Here is a 20312-nt window from a genome sequence, read left to right on the forward strand (position 1 = left end):
GCTGCCATGGGCTCTGCCCAGCTGCTGTGTGAACTTCCTTGCAGTTTTGTTTATAGAGATATAGTTAGAACTGCCTCAGTAATGGTGGTCTGCCTCAGTAATGGCGGACTGTCTCCGTAATGGCGGGCTGCCTTGGTAATGGCGGATTGCCTCTGTAATGGTGGACTCCCTTGGTAGTGGTGGACTGTCTTGATAATGATGGACTGCCTCGGTAGTGGTGGACTGCCTCAGGAATGGCGGACGCCCTTCCCCCCACAGAGCTGGACTGTCCAGGGTCCAGCTGTGCTTGCGGTGACACTCTCAATCCAGAGCGTTTCAGATTGCTGGTCTTTGTGGGGTGGGACCGGCCGAGCCAGATCACCTGGCTCCGTTTCAGCCTCCTTTTCAGTTGAACTGGCAACTCTGTCTCCCAGGTGTTCCAGTCGCCAGTTGAAAGGGCGCCTGGATTTGTGTGTTTTTGTGGGGAGACCCGCTGCGCTGGCTGAAACTGCAGTGCCGGAGACTTGTGGTGCTTTTCTGCCCAGGAATCTCCTGCTCTGTGGGCAGTAAAAATTCATTTGGAAATGTGGCGATCACTCACCCTCTGCGTTTTCTCTGGGAACTGCACTCCAGGGCTGTTCCTATTTGGCCATCTTGGATTCACTTCTGCATACTCTTTCTTTAAAACATTTTATTTTCAATTTTAGAGGTGGGATCTCCCTCTGCTGTCCAGGCTGGAGTACACAGTGGCGTGATCCTAGCTTACTGCAGCCTCCCACTCCTGAGCCTCAACCTCGAGAGTAGCTGGGACTACAGGGGTGTGCCACCATGCCCGGTTAATTAAAACTTTTTTTTTTTTTTTAAAGAGATGGGGTTTCCCTATGTTGCCAAGGCTGGTCTTGAATTCCTGAGTTCCTGAGCTCAAGCAGTCCTTCCACCTGGGCATCCCAGAGTCCTGGGATTACACCTGTGAGCCACCGCAACTGGCCTAGAACACATTTTTGATGACAGTAATGATGAGAAGAGATGGCGTTGTAGTGCTCTTTGGAAACAAGTTTAGGCCTTCTAGCTTTAGGAATCTGGGCCTATTATCCCAGCACTTTGGGAGGCAGAGGCAGGAGGATCGCTTGAGCCCAGGAGTTCGAGACCAGCTTGGGCATAGGAACACCCCCTCCCCATAAAAAAAAAATAAAAAACTTAGCCGGACGTAGTGGCGTGCCTATAGTCCCAACTACTCTGGAGGCTGAGGCAGGATCACTTGAGACCAGGGAGTCGAGGCTGCAATGAGCTGTGATTGCACCACTGCATTCCTGCCTGGGCAACAGAGTGAGACCTTGTCTCAAGAAAAAAAAAAACCCAAACCCAAAACCAAACAACAGCAACAACAACAAAAAAAACCCAAAACACATATAAAATCCAGGCCTGAAACGCGCCGGGCCAGAGATGCCTCCCTGGAGTTTCTCCTGCCTCAGTGCACCCCTCCAGCACACAGCGCCCTGTACCAGCCCTTGGAGGCCGCCAGCTCCTGGGGACGCAGGGTCTCTTTCTGCAGGAGGTGTCTACGGCAGCCTCTAACACACACCCGCGCTGTCAGCATCTCACATAGTCCGCCCCGAACACCAGGGAAGGGGTTCGTAGGTGTGGGGGTGGGATGGCGAGGCCAGGCAGCCTGGCGCGAAGCGGAGAGCTGAGGCCCGGGCCCTGACGGCCGTGGGGTGCCGTGTGGGCGCTGAGCCGGGGAGAGCGCACTGCCAGGCCCGGACTTCCCCGCCCCTACCCTGGGAAGAGGCCCGTTCACCGCAGGGGGAAGGGGTGATCAAAGCACCTCCGAGGAGAGGCCGGTCCGGGCTTGCGGGCGGCGGGGCGGGGACTGAGGCTTCTGGAACCCCGAGAGGGCGCCCGTGTCCCGTCCCCGGGATCATCCCCCACCTCTAACGCAGGGGACCTAGCCTGCGGCGGGGCGGGGCCCTGGCGCCGGCGCCCCCCTCAGCCCGGCACTCCTTCTCCGCCCCGCCTCTCCCCGCCCCGCCCCCCGGGCAGCCCCGCCCCGCGGGCTCGCCATTCTCGGGCAGGCCCGGCCCTCTGTTTCCGCTGGCGGCGGTGCCCGAGCGCGAGCGGAGCGGGGACCCCAAGTCGTGCGGGCGCGGTGAGTGCGGCCCGGCGGCGGGCGGCCGGGCAGGTCTCGCGAGCGTGCCGAGTTGCGCGGGGTTCAGCCGGCACCGGGCGGGCTGGGCGCCCCCAGGCCGGGTCGAGAAAGGGGAGCGGGGGGCGCCCACGGGAGGCGGTGTGGGCAGGGCGGCGGTGGAACGAGAGGACGAGGAACTGAGGAGGCGCCGTGCGGGAAGCGGGCCGGGAAGGGGAGGATGGGTGCGGGGCCCGGGCACCGAAGGGAAGTGGGGTTCTCCAGGGGAAGGCTCGGAGGAAGACCGCTCGGAAGAAGACCGTTGCAGAAAGGGAGACCCCCGGGGCTGGCAAGGGTTTCCGACTGTGTGGCCCAGTGCACCGCTTGGGACAGTCCATACAAGCACCCCAGAGAGGGCCAGAGGGCTTTCGGGCAGGATTGGGATACGGCCTGCAGCCCCCTCTGGCACCCGCGACCACTCCCGGGGCCACTGCTGGAAGATCAGCACTCAGAGTGACAGGACTCTGGCACACCCCAAATTGGAGATCTAGCCCATCTGTGCATTCAAGTTTGGGGCTTTAAAAAACTTTCTTGTGGTTTTGGAAAAAAGATCCAAACAAGAAACTGGCTTGTTGTTTTAAGAGCAATATTGGTTGTACTTCTGTTTCCTCCCTCTTTGAAAAATATATGGGTCACCTCTTCATCTTCCCCAAATGCCTGTATTGTCTAGGGAAGCTTGGGGTAATATAGGATCCCCTGAGCTACCTTTTCCTCGAATCACGAAAACCGGGGTAAGAAGGTAGCGGCTTACCACTCTTGGCTCAGAGGCGCAGTCTCTCATTAGGTGCGGGTGCCCTTCTGACCTGCAGCTGTCCTTTTCCCTGGGGTGACTCAGGTATCTCCTCCTCCAGGAAGCCTTTCTGGACTGGTGGAGAAAACTGAAGACTCAAGCGAGGATCCCTTATATACCTGCCAGATCCCTTCTCTTTACTGAAAATAGCCACAGAGAGTGTTGAATATATGCTTTGCTATAGAGATATGCTGCTAGCTTGCCATCATAAGTAATGGGGAGGGGAGGAGAGGGTTTATGGATAATTTCAAACAATGGCCCGGACAAATCATTTATATTTAGCTAAGGAATGCAGCCAGAGAGGCAGACAATTACACGGGCTTCCTACCCTCGGCTTGGTTCTGGCGTGGCTGATGCAGCTGGGCTGTGGGTTGGAGGGAGAGAATTGGGTTCTATTCTCACTCACTGAAGACAAGTCCCTGCATAGGTGAGAGTGGGATACTTTTTTGTCTAGTTTAATCAGATTTCAATATTCTGGCAGGGCTCTTTAAACCTATGAACAGATAATATTAATAATAACAATAACTAGTGTTGATAAATTAATTTATAGCTGGCGAAGTGTTTTCTATGCACATTAGCTGTATATAATTTTATTTAATTTATAAATAATCTTGTGAAATTGGTTCTTTTTTTTGTTTTGTTTTTTTGAGACAGTTTTATTCTGTCCCCCAGGCTGAAGTGCAGTGGCATGATCTCAGCTCACTGCAACCTCTGCCCCCCAGGTTCAAGTGATTCTCTTGCCGTAGCCTCCCTAGTAGCTGGGATTACAGGCGCATGCCACTACACCCGGCTACTTTTTGTATTTTTAGTAGAGATGGGGTTTCACCATATTGGCTAGGCTGGTATTAAACTCCTGATCTCAAGTGATCCACCTGCCTCGGCCTCCCAAAGTGCTGGGGTTACAGGCATGAGCCACCATGCCCAGCCAAAGTTTGTTAATTTTAATTGCCTTTTTATAGGTTAGGCAAATGCTGCTCAGAGAGAATAAGTATCCTATCTAAGGTCACAAAACTCATAAGTGAAAGAAGCAAAACTTGAACTCTGGCTTCTGACCTTCCTACCTTGTGCCTTCTATTCTGCCATCTACCTCTCTGCCCTTCTTTTTTTTTTTTTTTTTTTTTTTTTGAGACCTAGTTTCACTCTTGTTGCCCAGACTGGAGTGCAATGGCACGATCTCAGCTCACTGCAACCTCCGCCACCTGGGTTCAAGCAATTCTCCTGCCTCAGCCTACCAAGTAGCTGGGATTACAGGTACCTGCCACCACGCCCAGCTACTTTCTGTATTTTTAGTAGATACGGGGTTTCACCATGGTGGCCAAGCTGGTCCTTGAACTCCTGACCTCAGGCGATCCACCCATCTCAGTCTCCCAAAGTGCTGGAATTATAGGCAGAGCCACTGCACATGGCCCCTTCTTCTGTTTTTTTTTTTTCTTTCTTTCTTTTTTTTTTCGAGACAGGGTCTTGTTTTGTTGCCCAGGCTGGAGTGCAGAGATGCAGTCAGCTTGCTGAAGCTTTGAACTCCTGGGCTCAAGTGATCCTCTCGCCTTAGCCTTCCAAGTAGCTAGGACTAAAGGTGCAGGCCACCATACCCAGATAATAATAATAATAATAATAATTTATTTTATTTATTTATTTTTTGAGACGGAGTTTCGCTCTTGTTACCCAGGCTGGAGTGCAATGGTGCGATCTCGGCTCGCCGCAACCTCCGCCTCCTGGGTTCAGGCAATTCTCCTGCCTCAGCCTCCTGAGTAGCTGGGATTACAGGCACGCGCCACTGTGCCCAGCTAATTTTTTGTATTTTGAGTAGAGACAGGGTTTCAACATGTTGACCAGGATGGTCTTGATCTCGACCTCGTGATCCACTTGCCTCGGCCTCCCAAAATGCCGGGATTACAGGCTTGAGCCACAGCGCCTGGCCCAATAATTATTATTTTTAAGACAAATGGATTCTTCAATCCTACAACACCAGGTAATTATTATTATTATTTTGTAGAGACAGGGTTGTGCTATGTTGCCCAGGCTGGTCTTGAACTCCTGGCCTCAAGCAATCCTCCTACCTTGGCCTCCCAAAGTGTTGGGATTACAGGCATGAACCACCACGCCCAGCCCCTTTCCTCTAATGTTGAGCCTTGTCTTCACCAGGCACCACCTATTTGTACAACTGTGGGCAATTTACCTCCTCTTTCCAACTCTCTGTTTTGGTGGGATATTGGATTAGAATGTTTCTAGAGTCTCTTTCAACATCAGATAATTAACAGTGTAAAATAATAGCAGCCAATCAATCAGGAAGTGAGCTGTATATAAAAAAAATTTAAAAAGTATGGTAAAAACAGGAATGTAAAATCTTAAGTGTACATTTTAATATTTGTAAGTGTACGGTTCAGTAGCATTAAGTATATTTACATTGTTGTGTAACAGAGCTCCAGAAATTATCTTGCAAAACTGAAGCTCTATATCCATGAAAAAACTCTCTTTCCCCCTCCTCCCAGCCTCTGGCAGCCACCATTCTGTCTGTTTAGTGTGTTTTATTAAACTCCTCCTGTGTGCTTAGTAAATGCTGACCTGGAGGAATTAATCGGGAGAGTTGTGGAGAAGCAGCCTAGCTTAGGTGGGAAATTGAACCTGAGGTGGCTGGAGGGAGTGCCCCTTGTCACAAGCCTGTAATCCCGGGGCCTGTAACCCCTGTTAAGTGAAAGAGTGAGTGGGTTGGGCCTTGGGCAGGTGCCTTCACCTCCTTTAGGCTCAGCTCCCTGCTTGCAAAATGAGGATAACAATATCAAGTACTCAGGGCGTAGGGAAGGAGCCATGAGCTGATGTTTGTGAGGCACATAGCTTAGGGCCTCATATACAGCAGGTGTGCAGTAAATGGTGGTTGTTATTTATAACCTTGTGGAAGAGACTGGAGTAATATGCTTGGAACAAGAGAGGACAAGACTTCTTTTCTTCTACCATGAGGGCCCAGCCTCCAGTGGTTATCATCTTCACTGACTAAGAGGGAGTGGATCCAGGTGCATTCGCCTGGCATCCAGCATCCTTCCTGTGCAGCCTCCCAGGCGGCTGCCTGCCTAGCCTTATCGCCACTCTTCTCCCTCCGGGAACCCTTAGTTCTAGCCAGACTAATCTCCCAGGCATGCTTTGCTCATTCCTTCTTGGCCCCTTTGTCATCCTCTTCCACCCTCCTGGATAGTTCTACCATTCTTTTCCTTTTTCAAGACCCTTCTCATGTCTGAGCTCCTTTCAAGACCCTGGCCGCCCATCCCAAATGAACCTCTTTTTCCTAGGAACTCCTATGGCATTCTTTGTCTTCATTTTACTCTTGGCCTCTATATTCTTCCCTGGGTGGTTCTCTAGTGAACTCCACAAACAGTGTATTTGTCACATGCATATGAGTCTGTGCTGGGCTGGATACAGTGGCTCACATCTGTAATCCATCTGTAATCCTAGCACTTTGGGAGGCCGATGCGGGAGGATCACTTGAGCCCAGGGGCTTGAAACCACCCTGGGCAACACAGTGAGGCCTCTGTCTCTAAAAAATAATACACACGCGCGCGCACACACACACACACATATTAGTTGGGTGTGATGGTACATACCCGTGTACCTGTGGTCCCAGCTAGAGGTAAAAGGATCGCTTGAATCCAGGAGTTCGAGGCTTCAGTGAGTGACGATGGTGTCACTGCACTCCAGGCTGGGTAACAGAGCAAGAACTCTGTCTCTTAAAAAAAAGTCTGTGCTAAGTTCTGATGCTGAAAAAATAAAAAAGATAAAAGTCCTTATCTTCATGGGCTTATAAGCCAGTAAAGAGTTGAGAAAGGGGTTCAAAAGATGACAATTCAAAGGATAAGGCGAAGGCGAATGGCTTCTGAGAGCAGAATGTTAGGTGGGTTGAAAGAGTTCAGTTACCTTGACTGAGGAGCACCATTTCATGCAGCAGGTGGTGGTGGACACTAACCTTGGAGGGCAGCTTGCATTTCAACAGAAGGAGGAAGGATCAGCCTGGGGCTAGGCACTGAGAAAGTTGGGGTATATGAATGGTACAGCGGGGCCAGGCGTGGGATGTGTGCAAGGAAGCCATGGAGGAGAGGCTGGGCAGGTAGACAACAGCTGTATTGTGGGTGGCCTCAGATTACCAGCCAAGAACTTTATCTGTCCATTTGTTCTTCCAAGAGAACTTGAGTGCCCACCATGTGCCAGCATGAAGCTGGTGCTGTGGAGACAGCCATCAACCTTGGGAGGCCCTGGGAAGTTTGCAGGTTCTGAGCAGGGGTGACAGAAGCAGGTCTGGGCTTAAGGAGGGTGAATTTGGAATCTATAAAGAGGGGACGTCATGGTAGGGAGAGTGGCTGGGCACCTGTGAGGAACGGTGAGGAGGTAATGAACCTGAGACATTTTTGAAGTAGGATCAGGATCATTTGTAACTTGATTGGATGGGGAGGTGAGGAAAGGATGAAGGCGAAGGGGGATTGAAGCTGATTCTGTGCTGGGTGACCTTGAAACTGTAATGCCATTTGCTGTTTCCAGTAGGTATTGTTTCTCTAACTAGATTGCAAGCCCCTTGAGGGCATGGATTCTGACTTCCTCTGACGTTCTCCTTGACCCTGAACTCACTGCTGTGAGGCACAGAGCAGAGGAGGCACAGTGGACCCCTCACAATCTCAGTGAATCTTGCACTTTCTAGCATTCCAAATTTGTATCCATATCGTATTTGTTCATGGGCCTGGCTTTCTCTGGAGTCATGTTTCTGGAGAATCAAATGTTTCCTGTATATATCCTCACACCCCAAGTTAACTGCTTTTTCAGTTTCTGCTTCAGTTTTATTTCTCACTTGACGGCCATTTTCCACCGAGTTTTTATTGCTCCATAAGAGTAACTTTGAATGTGGTAGAGATGAAAACAACACGGTGGCCCGTTCCTTCGTGTTGGCCGCATAGTGTATGTGATTCAAACACTTCTCAGTAAGGTTATACTTTTACATATCTTGAAACTTTGGGTCACTTGTGAGTGGCCAAAATTGTAATATTAAATCCTTGGATGACAAAGGTCTACTCCACGGATGACAAATACATGATGGGGATCCTGTTACTTCTGTAACTGCTCATGGCAGACATCACCAATCAATTGCAGATGTTTTTCCTGCTGGGCCAGGGCGTTGGTTCTGCTCATAATGCCATGGGTACCTACTTCCAACTGAGTAGCATTAGCACACTGCCTTCCTGTGCCATTTCTGGCCTTCTGTGTTTGTTGAGTGAGCAGTTTCTTGGTGGGGGACTGCTGCCCCAAAGAGTAATCCTTGATGGACAGAATTCACCCTAGAGTGGCTTCATACCAAAGTGATGACCTAATTTTTTGCCTTCCTGCAGGAATATCCTGGAACCTTCTTTTATTTGTCAGCAGCCAAGGTGTTTTCAGGAAGTTCAGAGAGAACAGGTCAGTGGCGGTCTGGGCCCATTGTGGGGTAGAACCTCTGAATGCCTGTGTGTTATAAACTCCATCTGAAGTCAAGGTCTTTCTCGTCCTTTAACTATGGGTTGGGGAGGATAGAAGAGGATGCTGACATTTTCTAGTTGTCCTCCTGCCCTGACTCCTGGCCATGATTTTCTAAGCTCCTGAAATTGGGCTTTGGGGGCCAGGCAAGAATTATCTCCCCCACACTGTTTCTGACTGGTGGCTGATGGCACTCTTGGATTCTTTCTTGGCCACCCTGTTTGAGTGGAGGAAGCCTAGGGAGAAGCCTGTAACTTCCTGCTTCCTGACTCCTCCCAGCAGGCTTGAGAGCCAGGGTGGAAGGGCCTCCCACAACAGGCCATCGAGAATCTGTAGGAGTCCTGGCCAATCCTCAGTGCCTCCATTTTGCTATACCCACTGCCCTCTGCCAGGACCTTTACAGCGTCCTCTTCTCTCCTCCTCCAGGCTCCTGGGGGTCTTGCTGATGGTTTATTCATTGTTCCCAGCACTTACGCTTCAAGGACCCCGCTGTGCCAGACTGCATAGCAGGCAGGGAGACAGTGGGGGTGGACGGTGCTGATTCAGGTTCCCTTGGGGTGCTGTTTACTGACCTGGGCCTTTTTATGTTTTAAGTTATGTGTGTTTTCTCCTGCGGCTTCTCCCTGCTGGGTGATTTGTAAAATCTTACCTTCCCTGAACCCAGTGGTGTGGTCGGTGGAGCAGGGAGAGGAGGCAGAATGCTGCTGGCTGGTGGCTCATCTTGCCAAACATTCTCTTGTCTGTGAGTTCCAGCAGGGATGATTTGGTGGCCCAAGAGTGGCCAGGAACCTCTTATTGTCCTGCCATGCCTTCCCCGTTATACTTAGGATTGTCAGTGTTCATACTTGTCGTCATCATCAGACTCAGTTTTAGACCCTTTACAAATGTCCACAACCAATTTAACTTCAGATGAAGTTAAAATTTAAATCTCATTTAACTTTCGCAGCTACCATGCGGTAGCTGTCATGTCCTCGCAGCAGCAGCAGCAGCTAAGGCCGACATAGTGTTAGCTGGAGCAGAGGCTCCAGCCCAGGTACTGTGACTCTGCAGCGCCTGCCTTTCCTGCAGATCCGCGGTTGTTCTTAACTGACTCTGGGAATCTGCTCCAGGTCCCTCCCTGAGCCTGCTTGCAGCAGGAATGCCTAAGATCCCATTTTAAGTCCTCCTCCCGCCTCCCTGGGGCCCAGATGGGTGTCTGCTTACATTCTTGAAGCTCTGGGATTTGAGGCACTGCCTGTCACTGGATGGTGCAGTGCAGCCAGGCACATGGGCTTGGGTGGAGGAAAGTTAGTCTGGTGAAGATCAGGCAGCAGCCAACTAGGAGCAGTGGCTCACGCTTGGAATCCCTGCACTTTGGGATTGTGAGGGAAGTAAGCTGGGGTGGGAGGGCCGAGGTAGAAGTTGAAGATCAGACTGCGTAATATAGTGAAACTCTGTCCCAATTAAAAAAAAAAAAAAAAAAAAAGATTGGGTGGCAGAGGGAAGGACTTGAGGACAAGGAAATGACCGTCCTGCCGTGTGGCATGTCTGCTGTATCACATCCTATGGGGCCTGTTCCTGGTGGGACCTGCCAGACAGAACTTGGTAAGGAGCTCCCCAGGAGCTTGGCTTTGGGGAGACACAGACAGCCCCTGACATTACCAGCCGTGTCTATCCAGATGACCATCTTCCTTCTGTGCATCTGCATTGAAACCCAAGTGAGGGAGACATGAGTGGAGGCCTCGGCTGACAGGACATCGATTCTCTCTGATGGCTGTGGCTCCAGGGGGCTCTGGTTTTGCCATTTCTTCTCATGCTCTGGAGCCAGGCTCTGGGATGTTGACCAGTTCTGAGGTAGGAGGTTCTCGTTCTGGTCCCTGGTCCCACCTCTAACAGGTTTCTGACCTTGGGCAAGTTGATTGCTTTCTTCAGGTCAGTTTCTTCACCTGAAAAGTGGCAGGCTGTGTGACCCATTGCTAAGGTGCCTTCTGGCTCTGCTGGAGGTGGTTTCTAGGGTGGCATGAGTTGGCATGCCTGGGTTTTGGCTTCTAGTCCCGGGCCTGGCTTCTAAGTCTGTCTGGTGCCTTCTCGGCCTCTGGCCTGGAGGTGGATGGAGGAGGAAAGGGTGAAGTTAATGAGTAAACTGGAGGTGCTGACTTCTGATAGGAGCCGGACGGGGGGTGGAGGTTGTTTGCGGAGATGGTCCCCTGCCCCGTGAGTGGCGAGTGGCAGGGTCCTGCTGCCTGACTTCTATCCTGTGCTGATGGCTCTGCTGCGGCTTTGGTTTTAACTCTCTTCTTCATGCCCCTGCCCGAGACAGCGAGGACTAAGCCTCCATTGCTGGACTCCAGCCCTACATGATAATCAGTTCAACTCCATTCATAGCCACAGCATAACGAAATGAGAATATCTGCCTGGAGCAGGTCAGCTTTCAAACCCTTGCTCTCAAACCAAAAACAGAACCACAGTCTCTGCCTGAACCAGGAGGGGGCTCTCAGAGGATCTGGAGTTGGGAGCAGGATCCTCTGTGCATTTCAGCCCACACTTTGGAGCCAAATGTAGACTTTTTTTTTTTTTTTGCCTGTCCATTGTTTAGTATTATCCGTGCTTGGATTTACCACACCCCTTCCGCCCTCTGTTTTCCCACATGCTCCCTCATGGTGAATGGCTGGAAACTGATGATACTTTGAATATTCACTCACTTTCTGAGAGTCTTACGACCATTTCTACTCTCAATGGTCGGCATTGTTTTTAGAACATCTGATCTTGTGATGGGAACAGGAAAGGTTGGGGTGGGGAGCAGTCCAGGGGGTCTGACGAGTCAGGAAGCTCAGTAGGTACCCCCTGGAGTCCCCCTACCTGCTGGGGAGGCTTTGCTGTTATTGCAGGAAGGCTGCAGGGTCTCGGTCTTGTGGTCTTTGGGATACAGTATCTTGATGAGGCCTTGGCTTAGGGCTGCTGCTAACTCTTATAGCACCTTTGTGCAAATTTGAAAAATGGCCCTTCTTCAGGTTACAAGCAAAAATTAAAGTGAATATATTATTGTACAGCTGGAACAAAGTCCAACTGTGTCTGAGGCAACCCCCTTGCGCCCTGGTAGGCAGTGACCTTGGCTGTGTGCACACTGACGGGCACACCTCCTCCAATCATGGGGTGCACATATTGCTGGGAACACACACAGTCTGGTCCCTCCCCTTGCAATGTGGGGAGTACATCAGGTTCAGAGGCAGGGAAGGGGGGGCCTCTGAGGACAGTGAACAGGTGAGGGAAGTGAACTGGTTTGGGAGGGATGCTCAAAGCAAGGCTGAAACAAGGTGCGGCCATGCAGGTGTGTGTGTTAGTGAACATGTGCATGCTTGCCTTACATGTGTGTGCTGGGTGTGCTTGCATGGGTTTGGGTGGGAGGGTGCTCTGCATTGTTTTGGCACTTAGTGGAGTGCACATTTTGGCACATGGGTGTGCATCTTAATAGATCAGTATAGGCTAGACACAGTGGCTCACACCTGTAATCCCAGCGCTTTGGGAGGCCAAGGTGGGAGCACTGCTTGAGACCAGCCTGGACAACATAGTGAGACCTCATCTCTAATAAGAATAGAAAAAAAATTAGTGGTAGTGTGTGCCTGTAGTCCCAGCTACTCGGGAGGCTGAGGCAGGAGGATTGCTTGAGCCCAGAAAGTTGAGGCTGCAGTGAGCCATGATTGCACCATTGCATTCCAGCCTAGGTGACAGAGTGAGACCCTGTCTCAAGAAAAAAAAAAAGGGCTGGGTGTGGTGGCTCACACCTGTAATCCCAGCACTTTGGGAGGTCCAGGCAGGTGGATCATGAGGTCAGGAGTTTGAGAGCAGCATGGCCAGTATGGTGAAATCCCATCTTTACGAAAGATACAAAATTAGCTGGTACTCAGTACCTGTAATATCAGGTACTCAGAAGGCTGAGGCAGGAGAATTGCTTGAACCGGGGAGGTGGAGGTGGCAGGGAGCTGAGATCAGCTACTGCACTCCAGCCTGGGCAATAGAGCAAGACTCCATCTCAGGAAAAATGAAAAGTCAGTATAAACCTGTGACGTGAGTGCTTCCCCTTAGAGGGCAGGGTAAAACCTGCATGCAGTACCTGGGACCCTGCTGACAGCCTCTCCCCTGGCCACCTGCCAGTGTGGAGACTGAGGCTTAGGGGCCCAGAGCTCTCCGACAAGCCCTGGGGGTGGTGGTGCCAGGGACAGTGGGAGAAGAACCTGCCTCAGCAAGTCCCCAGGCCCCTCTCTGGGCCAGGCCCTGCAGAAGGGCTCAGGGGCAGGGCGCCCAGCTGAGTTTGAATGAACTATGTCTTTCCGGGTGTGTGAACATGCAGAATGACATGTTTTGTTTTAGAGAAAATGAGGTAGAGGTCTGGGCTTGCAATTTTCCACTTGTCTTAATCCTGGGAGATTCTAAACAGCTTTGTTTAAAAACTGGACATACAGATTGCAGAGACCTGAGCCATCGGGTCCCCCAGGAAAGCAATTAGGTTTGAAGCCATGTTTGGATTTGTTCAACCATTTTGAGTGCTGTCTGTAGCATGTGGGACCTGGGAGCGCTTACAGCATCACCCATGGTGTGAGTCACTCCAAATTAGCAGCCATTTCAAATTAGCTTCCACTGACTTGCTGGTGGGGATGAGTGGGGCTGGGGGGAAAGCCCCAGGCCTGGCTGTCACCCATCATCCAGGCTGTGAGCAGCAGAGAGGGGAGGGGGCTGGAACAACGTGTCTTGGCTCTGCCTGCCCCCACTGTTGGCCAGAGAAGCTGGAGCTGGTGGTGGCTGTGTCTGCGAAGGTCTCCTGGACAGAGCAGTTTGTGCCCATAGTGCCGAGAGAAGAACACTGGAAACCTTGCAATTCAGGACAGGGTTGGTGGAACTTTCGGCATCCATGGAGAAACTCAGGGGGTATCAGGCTGGACCTTGAGGGAGGGCTGGGATTTAGGGAGGGAAGAGAAGGGTCTCTGAGGGGTTGTGGTGCCGGCTGGGAGCTTGGTTGGAGTGGGAACAGGTGTGGCCCACAGGAGAGGGTGAGCTCTTCCCTCTGGGGTACTTGGCATGCTGCTCGGTGCAGCTCGGATGCAGGAGGCTGGTGGTGGGAGCCATTGTTGGTCTTCGAACATTGGAGTGACAGGCTGAAAAGGGACATTACAGGAAAAATTAGATTGTAGCAGAATTCAAGGTGAATATTTTTTAAAAAGCATCCTTTTGGCTTGGCGTGGTAGCTCATGCCTATATTCCCAGCACTCTAGGGGGCCAAGGTGGGAGGATCCGTTGAGCTCAGGAGTTTGAGACCAGCCTGGGCAACATAGCAAGACCCTGACTCTACACAAATTTAAAAAATGTGGCCAGGCATGCCTACTTGTAGTCCCAGCCACCCAAGAGGCTGAGGCAGGAGAGTTGCTTGAGCCCAGGAGTCAGGCTATGGTGAGCTATGATCACGCCATTGTACTCCAGCCTGGGCAACAGAGTGAGATTCTGTCTCTAAATAAATAAATAAGCATCCTTTTTTGTTGCAAAATAATAAAAACTCATATAATATCCAAACATTACCTAAATTGTAGAAAAGGAAAATCTCCCCTAATCCTACCCGTCAGAGATAATGACTGTTAATACTTTGGTTTGTATTCTTTCCAGATAATTTCTGTGATAGGCTAGCATCCAGCCCTTCACCTATTTATCTTCTCTATTTCCATAAATAGAATTGTATTTAACTTACTGTTTTGCCCCTTCACGTCAGTGCATTCAGACCAACCTCATTCTTTTCCATAGCTGCACAGACTTGCTGAATGGATTTTGTTCCATTCATTGCTGAGATCTATGCTGCATAATAGACCACCCCAAAATACAGTGGATTAACACAAACACCATTTTCTTTGCTTCCAGTCTGGTGGGTTAGCCTTTTGGGCTGGTCTCTGTGGTCTTGCCTGGGCTTACTAATGTGGTAGCAGTCAGCTGGTGACTCTGCAGGGCCTGGACAATCCGAGGGAGCTTCATTTTATTTATCTGGTGGTTGGTGCCGGCTGTCATCTGGGCTTCTCCCCTGCCTCATGGTTTCTCACTGTCAAGGAAACTAGCCTTTCAGGTGAAAACAATCTACAAGCCTTCTTAAGGTCTAGGCTCTGATGCCTCCTACACACCTTTCAGGTGAAGACAATCCACAATCTACAAGCCCTCTTAAAGTCAAGGCTCTGATGCCGCCTACACACGGTTCAGGTGAAACCAATCCGCAATCTACAAGCCCTCTTAAAGTCAAGGCTCTGATGCCTCCTACACACCGTTCAGGTGAAAACAATCCACAATCTACAAGCCCTCTTAAGGTCAAGGCTCTGATGCCTCCTACACACCGTTCAGGTGAAGACAATCCACAATCTACAAGCCCTCTTAAGGTCAAGGCTCTGATGCCTCCTACACACCTTCAGGTGAAAACAATCCACAATCTACAAGACCTCTTAAGGTCTAGGCTTTGAAGTCTCACACACTGTTCAGGTGAAGACAATCTACAATCTACAAGCCCTCTTAAGGTCTAGAAGCCTCACACACACAGTGTCTGTTGACTGCTGGTAAAAGCAAGTCTTGGGACCAGCAGAACTCCAGGGGTGGGCAGACTCTACCTCTCGGTGGGATGGCTGGCCACAGCACAGGAAAGGTATGTATGTTCCAGGTGGGGAAGGTGTGGACGTGCAGTCCCTCCCTGTGCCCAGAAGCATGAGGAATAGACCCCACAGATCTTTGGAAGATAGTGCAAACTCCTTCTCCCAGCTCTCTGTTCGCCCCCAGATGGGTCATCTAGGGAAACTGGCAAACACCTGATCTTCATGTTGGATGTCCTTTGATGTGGAGTCAGTGTGTTGTGCATGCGGCTAGTGCCGGCAGAGGTTTGGGCTTTGTAGTAGACAGTGTCTCTCCTGCCCTTTGGCTCCAAGAGCTGTAGAAGTTGAACCTTCCTGCCCTCTGCAAGCTGCCAAGAGCTTGTCTTCTTGGTACTCCCTGCTAATTTTCTTTTCTTTTTATTTTTTTCCTATTTCAAAATGATATTTTAAGTTCTGGGTACATGAGCACATCGTGCAGGTGTGTTATGTAGGTACACACATGCCATGGTGGTTTGCTCCCTCCATGCCCCCGTCACCTACATTAGGTATTTCTCCTAATGTTATCCCTCCCCAATCCCCCCACCCCATGCTATCCCTCCCCTAGCCCTCCTACCCCCTGGAAGGCCCCAGTGTGTGATGTTTCTCTCCCTGTGTCCATGTGTTCTCATTGTTCAACCCAACTTATGAGTGAGAACATGTGGTGTGTGGTTTTCTGTTCTTGTGTCAGTTTGCTGAGAATGATGGTTTCTGGGTTCATCCATGTCCCTGCAAAGGACATGAACTCGTTTTTTTTATGGCTGCATAGTATTCCATGGTGTATATGTGCCACATTTTCCTTATCCAGTCTATTTTTGATGGGCATTTGGGTTGGATCCAAGTCTTTGCTATTGTAAACAGTGCTGCAATGAACATACATGTGCATGTGTCTTTATAGTAGAGTGTTTTATAATCCTTTGGGTATAGACCCAGTAATGGGATTGCTGGGTCAAATGGAATTTCTATTTCTAGGTCCTTGAGGAATTGCCACACTGTCTTCCACAATGGTTGAACTAATTTACACTCCCACCAATAGTGTAAAAAAGTTCCTATTTCTCCACATCCTCTCCAGCATCTGTTGTCTCCAGATATTTTAATGATTGCCATTCTAACTGGCGTGAGATGGTATCTCAATGTGGTTTTGATTTGCATTTCTCTAATCACCGGTGATGATGAGCTTTTTTTCAATGTTTGTTGGTTCCATAAATGTCTTCTTTTGAAAAGTGTTTGTTATATCCTTCACCCACTTTTTGCTGGGGTTGTTTTTTTCTTGTAAATTTGTTTAAGTTCTTTGTAGATTGTGGATATTAGCCCTTTGTCAGATGGGTAGATTGCAAAAATTTTCTCCCATTCTGTTGGTTGCCGGTTTACTCTAATGATAGTTTCTTCTGCTGTGCAGAAGCTCTGGAGTTTAATTAGATCCCATTTGTCTATTTTGGCTTTTGTTGCCATTGCTTTTGGTTCCTGCTAATTTTCATGGCATCTCTGAAAAATGTTAGTGAGCAACAGGTCTTTAACGAAGCTAGTCCGGCCTTCCAGGCCCAGGCCTCTGCTGGGATTTTATTCATTCATTTGCCCAACAACTGTGCTCCAGGCTTCCTCCCCTTTCCCCCTCACAACCTTGGATGTGAAACAGGAGGGCCCAGGCCTGTGTGATTCACAGACTTCACTTTTCCTTCTCAGGCAACTCACAATGGATGTGATATTGTGACTTCCCACAAGGTGTTTGTTTTTACATTTAGTTTTCTCATCACCTGCCTTAGTGGCTCTTCCCTTCCTGTGAAATGTCACCAATGGCAGGGAGGCAGGAGGAGGCAGTGGAAGAGCCAGTGATGGGTCATTAATGAATCCCCAAACCCCAGCTTAGAGGATGCTGCAGTGGAGCTGCCAGTGGAAAAGTTCTCCCCAGCACCAATCATTCATCAAACTTACCTCTCCCTGGAGACGTGAGGTTGGACCTGATGAAATGCACTTTCCTGTGCAGCAGTGTTCTTTTGCCTGTCAACTGCTGGGTGGTTTGTGCATTCATCAAATAAAAACAAAGGCAGAGTGGGCTTTCGAGTTTGAAAACCCTTGGTGTTTTATTGTCTCCTTGCTCCCTCTCAGCAGCTTTTGGTAAAGAAATGTTTTGTGGCAGAAAAGGTTCACTGTGAAAGCATCCCGCACCCCCACAACTCAGCCTCTGGGCTGGCCTCCTCAACTGTGCTGTGGGAGAGGAGTTGCTGAAGGCCGTGATGGAAAGTGGAGCACGGCCTGGCACCACAGCACCCTTGAGAGCTCCCCAGTCCATCTGGGTGACTTGTGGGTGCCAACATTGCGCTCCTGTTGCAGGGTTAATGAGCTGATCAGCTCACAGGTTTCATATTAATCAGTGCTCAGTGTTGACAAAAACATGCAGTGCTGCTGACTCTATAAACCTTTGAGAAATCTGGCATCACAGACAAGAAAAGAAACCTCAGCAACTGCTTTTGGCCAAAGAATTGGAAAAAACTGGATGCAGCTCCTCAGCCTGCTCCAACTGAGGGTTTACTAGCTTGAGGCCTATAGCAGGTAAATTCCCCAGAAGCAGAGACCTGCGAGGCCCTCCCCTGACTCCTTGCTTCTCTGCACAGGTCCCCACCCCACCTCTCTGTTACTGGTTCTCCATGGCTGTGAGGATGGATTTGACTCCTGCATGCTCAAGTCATGCTGTCAGTGACTCAGTAGGTCATTACTGGGCACTGTGATTCCTCAAGGGTCTCAGGTGTCTTTTGGCCCAGGTGCTTTGTGTGATAAGAGAGCTTTAGCCAAGTGTAGAGTTAGGTCAGTCCCTAGCTCTTTCTGCTCATGGCTACAAATGTCTATTTCTGTTTTACCCAGGTCCCTCATAGCTCCCAAGGGCCCAGTCCTGCAGCAGCTATAACACCCAGCAGTGGGCTCTGAAGGCAGCAAGCCAAAGAGGAAGGGATAAGGTTGCTGTAGATGCAGCCAGAGCTCTCTGTGGAGGACCCAGAGGAGATGCCTGCCTTGACCCGGCAGGGAGATCTCACTGCTGTATGGTCACACCTAATTTGACGTTAAAAAATGACAACACCCACTTTCATCATCCACCTTACCCACTGCTTATCCAAATGAGTCTTGGTTGTTTGGCACATTGGATGTTCCGGTAAGGATAAGGATGGTCCTTCCCTGAGGATGCTCAGTAGACTCCCTGGGCTCTGAGGCTGGTTCTTCAGGAGCACAGTAGCGACATCTCTGGAGCAGATATGTGACTTTCCTAGAGGAGTCACCCTTGGCTGTCTGAGAGGGAGGTTAGAAATGAGTAGGCAGGCCTCCCTGCCACCACGCCCAGGGCTGGGGTAACTGGCGAGTGCTTAGGGCCTGCTGTTGACCTGGACGCTGCAGGCTGGGCCTCTCCCTGCAAGGGGCTCACATCCTGATGTTCAGATTGAACCCAGAACATGGAAAGCATTCAGTCCTGGAGTTGACCTGAATCATATACACTGTGTTCTCTGGGAATACCTTTGGGCTGGTGGCCTTTGGGATGCTGACACTAATTGCAGGACACACTTATGCCAAGAAGGGAGGCCACAGAATTGCCCTAGTTCTGGAAGATGGACTGGCAGTGTGGTTTCCTGGGTCCACCTTGCAGGTGGCTTTGGTTGTTCTATGCCCATCAGCTGAAGTAGGTGCCTTTGGTCTGTCTTTGGGATGAGGAGTGGGGGCAGTAGGGATCTTGAGTGTAATCCCCATCCTGATTCTGGTGCAAGGGAGAAGGTGAATTTGACCACAGGGAGAAAATTGGAGAGGCAGGGTGTGGTCTCCAGCTCACCTCTAAAAGCTGGTGAGTCTGAGTTCCCTCAGGGCAGTGGGGAGGGCATCAGCTGCAGATCCTTACCCTGCTGCAGAAGGTGGATGGGGCTGGAGGCTGCCTCATGCCACCCCCAACCCAGCCACGAGTTTCTGTTGTAGGGAACAGAGTGCGGATCTAACAGATCCCCCATTAGAAGGGTGCCTGACGCAGAGTAGGCCTTAACAGATATTTGTTGGTGGGAGATAGGAAGGGGATAGTGAGTTGCAGCTATGGAAAGAAACTCAGCTGGGCCAATCACACAGTTGGAGGGGTTGAGGGAAAGACCTCCCCCGCCTCACCTTAAAATGCCTCTTCACTAGCTTGGTCAGCTGGCAGAACCCCTGCCATTAAATGTTTATTGTTTTGGAGGCTCTTTGGTTTTCAGGAGTCTCCGTGTGATTTGCTTTGTTTTATTGTTTCTTTGTATGTATTTATTTAGAGACAGGGTCTTGCTCTGTTATGTATGCGGGAGGGTAGTAGTATGATAATAGCTCACTGCAGCCTCCAACTCCTGGGATCAAGCAGTCCTCCTGCCCCAGCCTCCTGAGTAGCTGGGACCACAGGTGTGCACCATCATGACTAATTATTATTTATTTGCACAGATGGGGTTCTCACTATGTTGCTCAGGCCGGTCTTGAACTCTAGGCCTTAAGAGATTCTTCTGCTTCTGCCTCCCAAAGTGTTGGGATTACAGGCATGAGTGAGCCACCACGCCCAGCCCAGGAGTCTTCTCTTAAAATGCCACAGCCTCTTGGAGAGGCATCCTGTTTCCAGCAGTGGCAGTAGCTCTGCATGGCCTTTTGAGATGAAATCTAAGAGATAGGGTCAAGCCACTCCCAGATTCCTGCTTTCTTTCCGAACCTTGCCCAACATTGCCTCTAGAGGAGTAATTCCCAAATGTTTTCCTTCTGTGGAAACTGCAGCAGAGTAGAAGACTCCAGGGACCTCCCCAAGCCCCTCCAAGAAAATTACTGCCAAGCAGTCCTCATAGGCATTAATAGGATGATGGCATGGCTTTAAAGAGACATGTAAGAAGAGAATATCTATTTTTTAGGTGGTTGTTTTAAATCAATTATCTTGTTTTTTATGTTTTTCTGTGTGTGTGTGTGTGTGTGTGTGTGTGTGTGTGTGTGTTTGAAATAGAGTTTTGCTCTTGTTTCCCAGGCTGGAGTGTAATGGTGTGATCTCAGCTCACTGCAACCTCCTCCTCCCGGGTTCAAGCAATTCTCCTGCTTCAGCCTCCTGAGTAGCTGGGATTATAGGCATGTGTCACCACGCCTGGCTAATTTTGTATTTTTAGTAGAGACAGGGTTTCTCCATGTTGGTCAGGATGGTCTTGAACTCCCAACCTCAGTAAATCCACTCGCCTTGGCCTTCCAAAGTGCTGGGATTATAGGCATGAGCCACCGCGCCCAACCAAAA

The 20312-nt window shown here is 50.2% G+C and overlaps 1 protein-coding gene across 3 annotated transcripts in view; it reads left to right on the forward strand.

Moving 5' to 3' along the window:
• The first annotated feature begins 2063 nt into the window (after window positions 1-2063).
• TSPAN9 (tetraspanin 9) overlaps window positions 2064-20312 on the forward strand; it is a 205024-nt gene continuing 186775 nt past the window's right edge. For 2 of the 3 annotated variants that reach the window (XM_078338463.1, XM_009003420.5), the window contains exons 1-2: window positions 2064-2125; window positions 8312-8378. The gene's annotated coding sequence lies outside the window, so the exon portion shown is untranslated. The remainder of the gene's footprint in view (window positions 2126-8311; window positions 8379-20312) is intronic. The other variant, XM_009003421.5, reaches the window with a different exon arrangement.

This window comes from Callithrix jacchus, chromosome 9, assembly GCF_049354715.1.
Source record: "Callithrix jacchus isolate 240 chromosome 9, calJac240_pri, whole genome shotgun sequence".
NCBI classification, from domain to species: Eukaryota; Metazoa; Chordata; class Mammalia; order Primates; family Cebidae; genus Callithrix; species Callithrix jacchus.